General features: G+C 37.6%; 1 protein-coding gene across 1 annotated transcript in view; it reads left to right on the forward strand.

Annotated features, from left to right (window-relative positions):
- The first annotated feature begins 3118 nt into the window (after positions 1-3118).
- LOC135078634 (probable G-protein coupled receptor CG31760) overlaps positions 3119-15086 on the forward strand; it is an 86329-nt gene continuing 74361 nt past the window's right edge. Inside the window, exon 1 of the mRNA XM_063973162.1 lies at positions 3119-3458. The gene's annotated coding sequence lies outside the window, so the exon portion shown is untranslated. The remainder of the gene's footprint in view (positions 3459-15086) is intronic.

The raw sequence follows: 15086 nt of genomic DNA on the forward strand, positions 1-15086 counted from the left end.
ATGATGATGATGATGATGAAATTCTTTACTCGTAATACTTAGTCGTAATTACCGCATAACTGCTCTATCAAAACAGAATCACGAATTATTGATGTAGCGTCAAGTAGGCTCTGTAATTGGAAGTTTGAAACTTTGAATGATTACTTACTTACCTCCCGAAATGATAAAATTCTTACTTTATTTATTTAATTTTAAATTCACAAATGGTAGATATTTTACAAATAAATCAAACATAAGTACCTATTACCTATCTTAATACCTACTTGACTTTCTACCACAAACCTAATGGGTCTATTTATTTGCATCTAGGGTTGCCTATTCATCTAATGTGTGCCTCCTAAGTTTCTAACCGTAGGACGCCTTAAATGTGCTATTTACACGCATAAGTTATGAGTACATTTTCTTAAATCCCATGATCATTAGTACTTACTCTACATATTTAATATGAGAAAATAAAGAGCAAAAGCTTAATTTTACTTTGATATAACTTTGATAATGTGGGTAGCGTCGCAATAACGGTGCAGGTGCGGTAACGCCTTGATTCGATTCTGGCTCGATCAATTACATATTTATCCGCACGTATTTTTCTGACTTTACTTTCGTTACTTATGTAGGTAACTTTAGTTGATAGATTAGCATAAACTACCATTGACAGCCCTACCCAAATGGGCAGAACCAATCCATCACACATTACAGCCGAATGCAATATCTGTGCCTATTCCGCCCGTTTGATTGCAACCTGACATGACTGCGCCTGATTAAGCACAGCATGACTGGCCTGAACTAGGGCGGATTTGATGGGAGCTCTGACTTTTCTATAACAATAATAAAGATTTTCATTTAGCGTTTTGTACCATTACATTTATTATCCGAAGACTGAAAAACTATTTTTAAGGAACTTAATGGACGCTGTAGAGATTCATTAGCTACTTTTATCCCTAGTAGGTAATACTACTTTTTCACGCGGAAAATAACTATCGTAAGTAAGTTTTCATCAAAGTACTTTCTAATGTTATTTTACGTAGGTATACCTATAGTTTTCATTTTATGTTTGAAAAAGTCTAATAAGAAACAAAAACAGACACTATACAAAAGGCTAGAAAGCTCTACATTTTCAAACAAGAAAATAAAAATCGACGCACTCCTAACGTTCGGCTGAAAAACGTAAAAACGTACTTACACGTTGTAGGTACGCTTTCCGTATCGTAGGCCAAAATTTTGTGTCAATTTTGTTCATTAACACACACATACTCGAACCTTTAACTTCGAACTCCTCCTAAGTATGTTCTTCTGATTAATTTCGTTGCGGGTTCAATGACAGTTTAACTGTCCCCCGGGACAAACTTGACCTTCATTGGTTGGGTTTTTATTGGCGGTCAAGCTGTAGAATCCTACACAGGAGTTGCAGTGGTGGGAAAGAGAAGTGGGAATAATCCCATAACACACTACATACTTATACTTGCCAAATGTTTGTCTCGAAGCGCTGGTAGGGCAAAAAAAGAATGAGACATGTATAGGCTCCTTAAGAGCATTTGACGATTTGCAAGAACTAATTTAATTAGTCTAAACAAATAAAGAAAATTTTGATTTTGATATACCAACTTTATCGAAACCGTTGCAAAATTGCCGAAAGATGCCACAGTGTTTATCTGTGATTTAGCTAGACATGCCGTCCCATAGTCCCCCAGCAATAACGTACACGTTGTACGCTTTCCGTTCGTTCGTTCGTTCGTTTCAGCCGAAAGACGTCCACTGCTGGACAAAGGCCTCCCCCAAGGATTTCCACAAAGACCGGTCCTGCGCCGCTTGCATCCAGGTACTTCCCGCGACCTTTACCAGATCGTCGGTCCACCTAGTGGGAGGCCTGCCCACGCTACGTCTTCCAGCTCGTGGTCGCCACTCAAGAACTTTCCTGCCCCAGCGGCCATCAGCTCTTCGAGCTATGTGCCCCGCCCACTGCCACTTGATTTTAGCGATTCTGCGGGCTATGTCAGTCACTCTGGTTCTCCTACGGATCTCCTCATTTCTGATTCGATCACGCAGGGAAACTCCGAGCATAGCACGCTCCATCGCTCTTTGGGTGACCTTGAGCCTTCTTATGAGGCCCATAGTAAGCGACCACGTCTCAGAGCCATACACCATCACTGGCAACACACACTGGACGCTTTCCGTATCGTAGACCAAATGTTGTGTCAATTTTGTTCCCTCGATGACACGTTCGAGATTTCGCGACAGGCTGTCTAGAGGCAGCTTGGCAGCGGTCCCGTCGAATAACGCGCAAGCTGTGCCTTTACTTTCATAAAATAAACTTTTGCGCCTTATTAGCTGAAAGTATGTGACATTACGCGATTTTATTTTGGCAAAGCCTCTTCACTTTAAGTTGAAATTGAAACAAAAGGCTCTTAAACTAGCACCGTATAAAGAGCGTTTGTTTATGAGACACAAAATAACCAGAGAAGTTTAATTTTTCCAACAGATAGGGCTACCAGTTTTGATAACAAGTTTGAAGTTTACATTCCTACTAAGTCAGCAGTATTACATCTTAGATTACTCGTAACATTAAAATAATCTGACGAGCTCTTCTTTCTAGATTGTAAATCTTATGTATCTAGTTACTCTACTGAACTCAACCTTCATAATTAGTCTTAATACAACTAAGTAAGTGGTTCTTAATTGCTCCAAAACCCTTGTTTTCCAAATAGAATATTCACAAATGACTGAAGAACAGATAAAATTCAATTAATTTCAGGACGTAGTTTAATGATTTCAGGACTTCGTTCATTGTTAGGTCGCTCCTGAAAAGCTGCTGTAGCGTTACGACTTGCAATTTTCTTTCAGCGTTTTTAAACATTGGCTTGAAAGCAATTGTTGGCTTTCACATATTTAAAACAGGCTAGACGAGAGCGAAGGAGATATCTGGGAAATGTCCTTTTCATAATATAATGAATTATCGTTGCTCATTGAGCTCGCCGACGTTCGTCGGTCGCCGGCCAACTTCGGAGCGTTCCGCTCGCGCCTGACGTATGTTAGAGGAACTGGCGGACTCCATCGGACCTCTTCTGACTCATTGGTGACTCAATTCCGTGAGCGAGGCAGTCGCCGTTTGCCAGCCCCGTGGCTAAGTCACTTTCCTCGGAATCCCGGTCGGGGGTTGATATTTTCCAGTAGGCTCAACCCTCAGTCCGCCAAAGTCTCGCGGAGGGAATTCGCTTGGATCGAGCCCGCGCGCCCGACTACGGAATTTATTGTGAATGATTGAATAACCATCCAGAGAGTCATTTGTTTTCACTGAAGTGATGCGACTGAGAATCAGTGCTTGTTGAGTGGTGGTGCGTGTTTTTGGGTTGATTGATTCCATTATTTTTGTTAAGAGCTTTTTAATGAACAGTTTGGTGGAGTAACGGGCGTTAAATCTCTCGTTTAGCGGTTAGCATTGGAGAGCCAGGAATTTAGACGTCGTAAGTATTTAGATAATGTTTTTTATGATTTTTTTATTGAGAAGATATTTATGTCGGTTTCGATGGGAGATTAGCGGCCTAGCGGGTTAAAGGTTATGACCCTTAGCCCTTGTCTAGAGCTCGATCGACGGGGCTAGGTAAGTACTTCGAAGAAAACCTAGACAAAAAAACGTGGCACTCGCTAAGCTCATTTAATAAGTATTTACCTACTAATGTAATTAAGTAGTTACCTACATATTATTATTGTATATTATCTATCGTAACAAATGTAAATTAATGATTTTAATAATGACTATTTTAATAATAACTACACTTTTACGTAGTTAATAATAGCGATTAATTAATTCAGAACTTAATTATGTAATTAATTTAATTTAATATTTTCCGGAATTTCATTTCAAACTAAGTACCATACACGTTGTATTAATTAAATAATTAACAGACTGACCTCTCTCTATTATGTTTTGTTTTAATCGAAAGAGGAAATCACTACATATAAATTAAACAATACATAATAATATAATAGTGCGGTGACAACCCAAATTCCGCACGACTAGCGCTGAGGAAAAAGCTGGATTCATTGTTTTCAGCGGAGCATCTAAAACATAGCGGTCTGCGGTCTATTGAAAAGCAGGCGACTCTTATCAATTATTATTTTATTATGATCTTCATCCATAAATCAAAAAATCATCTGTTAGCCGTTGTTTCCGATCCTGCTAGAGCCAAACTTGCTAATAATGAACATGATAAATGAACGATTTACGAATAGCACCTGCACTTGAGTCACAAATGTTTGTTTACCCATGATCTCATTATGTGCTAAAGGTTATCGATAAAATCTAAGTCCCACGCTCCTGAGTCATTGGACTGATCTACAGATAACGCACCAAAACCAAGCTTAGGGTGGAGTCATCAATGAAGAATTTAATAAATAACTTTTGTCCTCGGCTTCTCCCGCGCGGATTACGGTCCGTCACAGATACTTAGGTAAGTTGGTGATTGTTCACAATTTCTTGGATTTATTTTCTTGTACGGCACCGTAGTTCTTTTTCTGAAACAGCAACAACTCTAGCTATGAATACAGATGACGCTAAACATAGTTGTATAAAGAGCTTTTTTGTTTAAAAAAGTAGAGTTTGGTGACTTTATGAGATCGTGTGCTCCATTCGTCAAATTAATGATTGAACTGTGTAAAATATGATGGTGGATGGATGGTACCTTATACCACAGAATAAAGGTAGGTCCCTATCCTCTTTACGCCCTAAATTTTTGACTGGGCTATGTTTCTTTTTGTTTGTTTACTGTTTATTTTGTTACGTATTTGCAGCAGCGAGGAGCAGCCACATCAAATTACCGTTCCATAAACGCGTTACCTCGCTCACGTATGCATCTATTGTCAAACTCGTATACGAGAGTGCCGTGTGCCGTGTTTGATCACAATGTACGGTGTTGTGGTACTTTTGCAAAGGAACCATTGAAATGCGATCTACGTTTACGGTGGAATTTGGAAATGTAACAGACGTGTTCAGTATTTTAAAACGTAATTAGTGATGTGATAGAGTTTGGCTAAAATATTAAGGAGAGAAAGTTGCAGTGATAGGTTAGTTAAATAACATAAAAATTCACGAAAGAGATTCAGTAAATTGCTATTTTCACATGTACCTAGCATAGTTTATTGCATAATATCAAGAACTCTAGAAATTAGGTCATCTCTCGGGTCAAAAAAGAAGAAGTTGTTTTGAGTAACCCGTACTTAGAAGCTGACAAAACTATATTTCTCCTTATCGCTGGCATTTCTTCATCATCGTCATCATCAGGTCTTCTAGTCACCACTGGATGAATAACACTTTAGTCCAGTCAATAAAGCATTATAGATGGAAAACTGTAGAACACAATTTCTGACTTCAGGACTTTATTTAGACTAGTTAGGAGCTGAACATAGCAAAAGTCCCCGCCCTTAGCCCTTGAGCCGGCGGGGAGAGGGGGGTTTAAAGGTGCCACTTTTCGGTTTTTCGCTTAATCCTCGGAAACTATGCGTCCTAGTGACATGACTACTTTGAACCAAAAAAAGCATATTCAATTTGCTACAGGTGAGATCGACAAGTTTTTCTATAAATTGTATAGTTTTCGTGGCATCTGCTCTAGAAGGTCTGTAAAATTGGAAATTTTATTTTTGTCTTACATGTTCCCATCAGGAGAAAATCGACTAAATCAACATTGAGCAATCATTCTAGACATGCGGGAGCATGTTAAGCCTAGTACCAGGGAGGGGACTGCACCGTGCGTATATTTAGACGAACCACTTTGAGCCACTTTTGACTCCTCATCACTCAAAAACTACTGTGCATTAACACTTCAAATTTGGCTCATGTGTTGAGACTTGCAAGATATACATCAGTTTCAAATTTAATAAATATGCCTCAAGCGGTTCTTTAGATATTGACGTCCAAAAATCTACATGTCTGACCTGTAGACCAAATTCTAACCACTTCCAGATGACCTCGAAGGTTAAAATTTGCCATCCAGAAAGGTAGTTATGTAAATACAAAGGAACAAATAAAAAACCAGTAAATTTTAACATTTCACATGTGATAGATAGATTTTAGTGCTCTAAATATCGATTTTTGAACGTCAATACCTAAATAACCGTTTGAGGTATATTTATGAAATTTGAAGCTGATGTATATCTTGCAAGTCTCAATACATGAGCCAAATTTGAAGTGTTAATGCACAGTAGTTTTTGAATGATGAGGAGTCAAAAGTGGCTCTAATTGGTTCGTCTAAATATACGCACGGTGCAGTCCCCTCCATGGAACTAGGCTTATCATGCTCCCGCATGTCTATAGTGTTTGCTCAATGTTGATTTAGTCGATTTTCTCCTGAAAGGAACATGTAAGACAACAATAAAACTTCCAATTTTACAGACCTTCTAGAGCAGATGCCGCAAAAACTATACAAGATATAGCAAAACTTGACGGTCTCACCTGTAGCAAATTGAATAAGCTTTTTTTGGTTCATAGTAGTCATGTCACTAGGACGCATAGTTTCCGAGGATTAAGCGAAAAACCGAAAACTGGTACCTTTAAAACCCCCTCTCCCCGCCGGCTCAAGGGCTAAGGGCGGGGACTTTTGATATGTTCACCACCTAACTAGGCTAAATAAAGTCCCGAGGTCAGAAATTGTGTTCCACGGATTTCTCTCTACAGCGTCGTTAAGGCATTCATTGACTGGACTACTTTCTCTAATTAACCGTGGCAAATAGAGGATATGGCCAACACTTCCCACTGGCCAGTCGGAGTGGGGAGAAATTTTCCTAGTAATATTTTTATCGATTGTTCTGGCCTGGCAAATTTCACCTTGATAGACTTAATTAAAAACAGCTCTGTTTCTCTGACGTCCGTCCTTGTGTGTTTCATTTCAACAGAATATTTAAGATTGGAAATTGAATGAACTCGGTCGAACGTTCTCGGCAAGACAATGGGCACTTGTTGCTGTCGGACTTCACCCAATCATTGGCCCTTGGAGGAGCCCGAGGGCTTCGTGAGGCTCTTGAGGTTCAAAACAATTGCTTATTGCTAAAAATTTCGTTCGTAACAACTTTTGGATGGTGCTTTTGATAGAATTTACTCGTTGAAAATTAAGAAGTCCTTTCAACTCTGTTTCAAGCTAATGATGACATTTGATAAAGTTCTTAACATTGCTACCTAACAGCAGAACTACTTCTTAACGCTGCTTCCGTATTTTCGGAATCATCCGTCGGTCACTCCTGACACTATTTTGCTTTGAGTGAGAGGCTGGATATTCCTGAACATACAGAAATAGCGACCTACATGTAGGTAGCTCCACCTGAAGTCATGTTCGGAACATTCTCGGCGTAACAATGGGCACTTGTTGCTTCAACCAACCATGGGATCTTAGAGGAATGCTGTATGCATGTGTTCACTAAGGCGTATGATCTTATTAATTAGGTACGACATCTTATGGCAAAAATATTGAATTCAAGAGAGTTCAAACCCAGAAGATCATAAATCGAACGCCCCAAACTACGAACGGTTTTGACTCTCTATTCACTTGAGAATTGATTTCTTCAGACTGGAATGACATGACATTTCCTTCATACATTGAGCTAATACAAAAATGTAACTAAGTATAAATGAAAATCCGGCTCCAATCAATTCATAGCGCTTATGTCATTCCTACTCATCTAAGCGGATATTTGTAGCTGCATCCAGTTTTCCTCTGCCGCAAATGACAAAGTTCAAATCAATTTACCGCCAATATATGAATCACCATGTGGACTGTCAACAACTTAATGGACCGTTTTTATGGAACCGAGACTGCGTTTGACCTCAATTAAGCTGGATCATATAACAACTGTTCTGTGGGTAAGCTTCAGGGGCGTAGCTACTAAGGGGCAAGGCGGGGCAGTGCCCCGGGGCCCCCAAGCTCAAGGGCCTCCGAATCCTTACCAGAAAATCTCAATTGAACTGAACTTTGAACATATCTCCCATTTTCAAAAAAAAATAGAGAGAAATTCGAAAGCATACATCAGGGAGTGAGTAAGTGATAAAACCTGACCAGCTTAGATTGCAGTGGGGCCCCATTTTTTTATTTGCCCCAGGGCCCTTGGTTACCTAGCTACGGCACTGGTAAGCTTGAGTCCTTTTTCAACCAACTGGTACAGCATACCTACTGAATTTGTTAATTTAACATTTACCAAGTTTCTCAGGACCAGCAGGAGTGGTGTATCATGTGCCCTGAAAAGGGCCCACATACTTAAGGATTTGAACCCTAGACGACTACTAATGAGAAATTAGAGGTAGCGCCGTACAAAAACAGGAAACATAATGAAGGGGTGATGTTCAAAATGTATGCTGAAACTAACCTATACATAGTATAATAATATAAACGCGAAAGTTTGTGAGGGTGATGGATGGGTTTGCTAAGCAATAAGCTCATTAAGCAAAAAGTGCTGGACGAATTTTAAATTTTAATGAAATTATACAATCACCTAGTTATTATGATTAAACATCGCACATTGGCTGTAGGTATATTAAATTAAAAATTGTTAATTAACAAAAAGTTTTGTACAATATTTGTGCGGAGGCTTCCCAGTAGGTAAGTAATTGGATATAAATAAAGTATATTGGGTTACCTTTTATTGAAATTGTTCTCATACGCACAACCAATTGTTTTATGGAAATCTAACGTCATTTGTCACGGCTTCTGCTGCCTCAGAGAGTGCTGATACTGATATGCTATACATGGTATTGGTTGGTTTAAGCACACGCTCCCCCGAACACCGTCCCGAGGTGGAGGCTAACCAAGCAGTTAATTGAATAAACTTCAGCTCAGTGGACTTCTAAGCCGTCAGGATATACTTACCCGAAGGATGACGCTCCAAAATAAATACGAGGAAAACAACAAATTTTACAGCGCTCAAAGTTCAAATTAAATATGGCATTTATAAAGCAAAGCCGAGGGTTCTTTATCATCACCTTACTCACTATTTGAATCAATACCGAATATCCCTTCAAAACCCCGCGAACGGGACACAATAATTAGAAATCAACTCATATTGTTAGGCGGTCTTTGCGACCGCTTGGGGTTTGATGGACTTGTAGAGCATCGTACGTCTCTAATTTTAATAGGTGACTTATTGATCATCCTTATTGTGACTGTGCATTTGCCGATCCTTGATTTCAGCCGCCATGCCATATGTTTTCTATTCCACAGGTGCCCTTCTTGTGAAATTATAAAAAAAACTCTACATTTTACTTAAAAGAGTCTCTACTTACACCTAAATAAATTAAGGAAAACTTATTACATAAATAGGTTGTATAAATAAACGGAAAAATATTTTTTATGACTAATTAAACTACAAAGAAAAACAACGGATAACAATTTCAATGCTTGCGGCGAAACAAATAAAAAAACGGTTTCAGTTCTGATTGAAAACAACATTCTGAAGCCAGAGGCGTGCTTGGCAATCCTTGATTCGCCCACGTAACTTATATCACCACGATACTGAACTCTATGGCTCTGGGAATAAGAAGAGGAAAACACTCGCAACTCTGCCTAAAACAGCAAAGAAAACTTTGTAAAAGAGATTCTTGATTAGCGTTGAGGGAATAGATGAAGTTAGCCGAGTCGAATGCTGTTTTTAAATGAGATAAACTCTAAAGTCTTTCAATGTTTTTTGCTTTAAAACTAAGACAAACGAAGGAACTTAAATGTGCTTTACATATGCTATACCATTCGGTTTGTGTATGAAATGGAATACTACTCAACTCTTCCTTAGCATTTATTTTTTACACAAAGTGGGGACCGTAGTCCAAAATCTCCATTTTCCTATGGTAAATTAAACATGGTTGTTCCTGTCTGCAGCAGATACCAAATAATATCCTAATAACGATCTTTTGTTTATATTATTGTTTAGCTAGAAAAAACTCTTCGTAGAGTTAATGTCTTGTGTAAATATGTATGTATGTATGTATTTGTGAACATGCAATTTCAATGGGTTCGTTTCTTATAATTCATGAGGAATTATCCTCCTAAACAATTAGTCGACATGTCTTGAAGCTAATTATACTGCTACTTATCTATTTATTATTGTTTTTATCGTTTTCCCTCTAACGTATGTTACATACTACATATGAATATAATCATAGCTGGGCACCGTTAATCAAATAGTTAACTTCGTTAATCGTTAAACCGTTACTAAAAAAATTAACTTCGTTAAACGTTAAAACGTTACATTTCGGAAGATTTAACGCAAGTTAACGTTAATCGTTAATCCGTTAACACGTGATAATAAAACGAAAAAAATATTGTATGCAAGGTTCAAATAAGTAATTTCGAAAGCTTGTATGGCGCATTGAATTTATTCCTCTTTTATGTTTGCGCTACAAGCTTTCGAAATTATTTGAACCTTGCATAAGTACAATTATTTTTTTCGTTTTAGTACAACTGCATTTCAGAATAAAGTCTTGTTTTAAAAATATTTTTTTATTATTATAATTATAGCCCGACCAGGAACATAAAAACCCTGGCATAGAGGCGCCTAAATTGCATTTGATAGTGCAACACTGAGTACAGTCGTACCTGTGTTAAATTAATAGGCTAAATTTATGTACCAGGATTCAGGATTACGGGCTAATTTGATATTTTCATAAATTAACGAAAAAATATTATTAAAGGTAACCTGGTTTAAATAAATTAAATGAAACCATCTATCGAGATAGTAGGATTTATTTTATTATTCATCAATAATCAAATTCAGAACTTGAATATTCAACAGCAATGTCTGCTCATGAACGCTTCAAACTCGGTACTTCTTTCCCAATTCCATAAATTCAAAACTTAGAAAGTGACAAAAACCTTTAAAATAGGTAGTTGAAACAAACTACAGCTAATTTTCATAGTGGACTGTACTATACGATAAACATGTCAGTCAATTTGACAACCTTTGTCGGAAACATTATTCAATGAAAATATTGTCCGAACCCTTAGTATTTCTCTTCGACAAATACATTAACACATTGTGAACCACTTTTCTTTCACGACTATAAAAATATTTCAGCAAATTAATTCACAAAATCAATTGCACACATTTAAAATAAAGTTTGTTTACACTTTGACAGCAATAGACTGACATGCAAGGTGACATGTCAATGAAGTTTTCAGTTACTGTTGCCATTAAAAGAAATTAGTACCATTAGTTTTCCGCAATATGGCGAGGGTTTTTATGTTCCTGGTCAGGCTATATACACTTTTTAGTTGTATCTCAATCTCAGAGCCTTGGTATAATTACAATACAATTTAGCACCAAAATGCTCGAAAAGACAAATCCAACAAACCCAAACTCGATAAGTTGCCACCGTTTCGTTTAGGAATTCCTATGGCCACCTCCTGACTCCATCATCAGGACCCTGGACATCATCTAGTACTAAAGTGCTCAAAAAGACAAATCCAAAGAACCCAAATTCGATGTGATTCCGCCGTTTCATTTAGGAGTTTCTATGGCCACCTCCTGACTCCATCATCAGACCAGCCCAATGGTACCATAACATTGCATTGTCATCGTACTTATATAAGTATACCAAACAGCTCAATCGGTTGATGGAGGAGAACTGGTCATATAAATTCACTTGTAAATAAATTTAAAAAATAATGCATTTTTTATATCGTTGCGTTGGTGATCTGGTTACAAAAACTGTTGTTTTGGGTTCTGGAAGTTCTGGAAGCACAAACGTACTTGTCAGAACGCGTTTTCAGCGTGCCTGCAGTATCTTTTTGGTAAATAGTAGGTACTGGATTAACGATTAACGGATTTAGGATATTTTAACGGAAGTTAACGAGTCCGTTAACATTTTTTAAAGTTAACTTAAAAGTTAATCCGTTAATAGAAATGTTAACTTCGTTAATTAACGATTAACGGATTAACGAGTTAATGCCCAGCTATGAATATAATAATGACGTAAGTACATAGTACCTATGTATAGAACATAATAAATTTATCAGACGTCCGGAAAGTGTACGTTTGTTTATCCAAACTTACACTTCTATCTACATTTAATATATTCGTGTCTACAGTAGATACTATCTCAATAATAACAACATAATCGACGTAGGTACAAACTACAAGCACATCATTACCGATAATGTCAAACACCTGTCCTGTCTGTTTGATAACAAAACATTATTGTCCGTGTACAGTCAGCAACACATCTGACTAGTAATTTTGATTGCAAAATCGCTTCTGTTACAACTTGATAGAATGCCAAAATGTTAATATTGAATTACCTTATGCCATAGCCTGATCAAACGTTATCAAATATAATGTACCTATACTGTACATAGTTAAGTACTAATTTTGTATCAAATATGAAACACACCGCCAGATAATTAAAAAGAAGATTATGATAACAAAGTTTTCAGTCACGAACGTCATCCAGTAATTATGAGTGAGTTCAGCGACTCTTACTCTCTTACCCAGTAAGTAGTGAAAAAGTTAAGTAATAAATTAGGGATTGAAGAACTGTTGTCGATTCTTGGTGTGGTTTATTAAAAACTTGCCTCCTTTCCTCTATAATTTTTGATTTCTACATTCTCCTCTGCTTTAGTTTATAGCTATAAAGTTACAACAGTCGTCATCGCCTGTTCTTCGGTGTTAAACAAGAATTTTTCATGTCAAGTTGTCAAAAATGTGTCCAAGTGTTGTTGAAGAGACTTTCGACATAATTATCTTTGTTCACATCGGCAGTAAGAGGCTCGTTACCGACTATTGCGATGTCTTTAAACACGTTCTCTTATTATCATATTTTATTTCTTTTCTGCCATTGCTTCTTTTACTGCTTCCTCAGAAATTTTCAGAATAATGACTGCTCATGCAATAAAGCTGGCAAAAACTGAAACAAATTGTATGTTCATGAGACCCATGTATCATTATGAGTACGAGTAAGTATCACTTAATGTCACTTCTTATAACTTGAAATAAGATGTCGAACTAAGTTTGGTGAGCTGTGGCCAAATAATGGATGAAGAAATGGGTTACTATGGTTTCAATTCTTCAATAAGTACTTATACTATTTCCTGGAAGAAGATATTGGAAACCTCAAAATGAGGCGACGGAGCACACACAAGGACCACAATTTTCAATCAAAATCCTGTTTACTCTATTATTGGCTTCTCCAGTTTATTTGTAAGAAACAAATAAAGGTAGCTAAAAATATGTAGGCCAATAAGTCAATAGAATAACAGGTAGAATACACAACAATGATCGGAAAATGAACCGTCATCAATATTTATTATAGGGAGGGGACCCAAAAGAGTGGCATAACATCATTCATGTGTTAGTCCAAGAGATTTATATCTTACAAAAGAAATATCATACAGAAATGAGCTACCTCATTTTTGTAAATGTGTTTGTTTCGGCCCACCGTGAAGAATTTTGATTTTGATCGAGAACTAGCGTTTGTCTTTTTGCCGCTTCCCGAAAAGGTTAAAGGAGAATAGCACGTTAGAATCTAATAACTGTATCTGCCAGAAATTGTGCCTAACTGTACATAGGGCTTTTTGAAAACCCGCGTCTGAAATGACGTCGGGTCTGAAGGTTCCCTTTGTCGTTCGTCGTTCCGGTTGTACACAACATCAAGATAAGCACTGTGGTGTCTTACGTAGTTGAAATAGGAGCTATTTTGTAGCAAAAATGTATAGTCTTATGTGCTGTCTGTACATCAGATAGGGCCGAGGGCTCTTTCAAAGCATGTCATGGTATTGCCTTGCTTTGATAGATGCTATCTGGTCAATTTTTAACTGTCTTTTCGAGGCTAGGAACAAAAAGTTTCTATAAGATAGGAAATTTCATGGCGGACCTGGTTTTAGTACCTGATAGACCGACGATTTCCTTAAAAAAAAGTCCCTTTGTTGGACTTGATGGACATTAAAATGTAGAGATAGCGAATCTAGACTTTAATAACCATATAAAAAAAAAATCGTTCATTCGACGTCTGCCTGTGTAACCTGTGTTACTTTAGGGGGCTGTCGTTCGTATATCCTATGAGGGTGTGTTTTAAAATTCCGTAATTCCTGGACCAGTGAAAACTGATTATATGGAAACCCCAGGCATGGATGAAGAAGAAAAAGAAAAAGCTGAAAATGCCATAGCAAGTGACTAGTGAGCGCGTTTAAAAATGTATAAAATTTTTAGTTTTTGAACGTTTCGCGCTAGAGGCGCTGTACAATTCGTCATACATTTAATGTCATTTTTTGACGCGCTCACTAGTGAGCGCTTTTGATGAAAACTCTACCTCTGTTAAAAGGATCCTTTGAATTGGAGTAGCCTTACTTTATGACCTAAAAAGTATTTCAAATTTTCAAATAACTATCGCGTATTTGAAATAGAGGTTGAAATGGACGTATCTCACAACAGAAGCCCTCCCACACGGACCAATGAATACCTACTTGCCCCGAGCAATATTCAAAAGAGTTCACAATGATCTATTTTTAGTCTCTCCATTCCATTACGTTCTTTGAAACTGTACGTACGTCCTCGGAACACACTTGCATTGATGCAATTTTCTAAACAACGCCTTTGTACGTATCTAAGATCCTTTTTGTGTACTGCAATGAGGCTATGAATTTGTATTCTATGATACCAACCTGTGCATATTAAGTTTGAGTAATAATGTGTTTTAAAAATTATTTTAGTGCAACCCTCTTTGACGTGGTCTACTTATTTTTTATGGGCCTCCGGTACCCTCACTCACTCGGCGAAACACAACACAAGTGCTGCTTCACGCCGGTTTTCTGTGAGGCCGTGGTATCACTCCGGTCGAGCCGGCCCATTCGTGCCGAAGCATGGCTCTCCCACGAGAAGTAGTATTGTTCCCTAAGGTAATATTAATAAATGTAAACCGGGATTTTGGACCAATGCACAATGCACATAGAGGGAAATAATGCAAGTAAATTGGAATTCAAATACATTTCCTTTAGATATCCATTCGGACCCTACATACTGAAATTCAGAACTCATAAAAAACGAATACTCATAAGAAACCTATCGCGTTTAATATATGACTCACATTCAACGAGGGATTGCAAACAAATTCGAAACGCGTCGAGAGA

Source organism: Ostrinia nubilalis, chromosome 15 (assembly GCF_963855985.1).
Source record: "Ostrinia nubilalis chromosome 15, ilOstNubi1.1, whole genome shotgun sequence".
Taxonomy (NCBI): domain Eukaryota; kingdom Metazoa; phylum Arthropoda; class Insecta; order Lepidoptera; family Crambidae; genus Ostrinia; species Ostrinia nubilalis.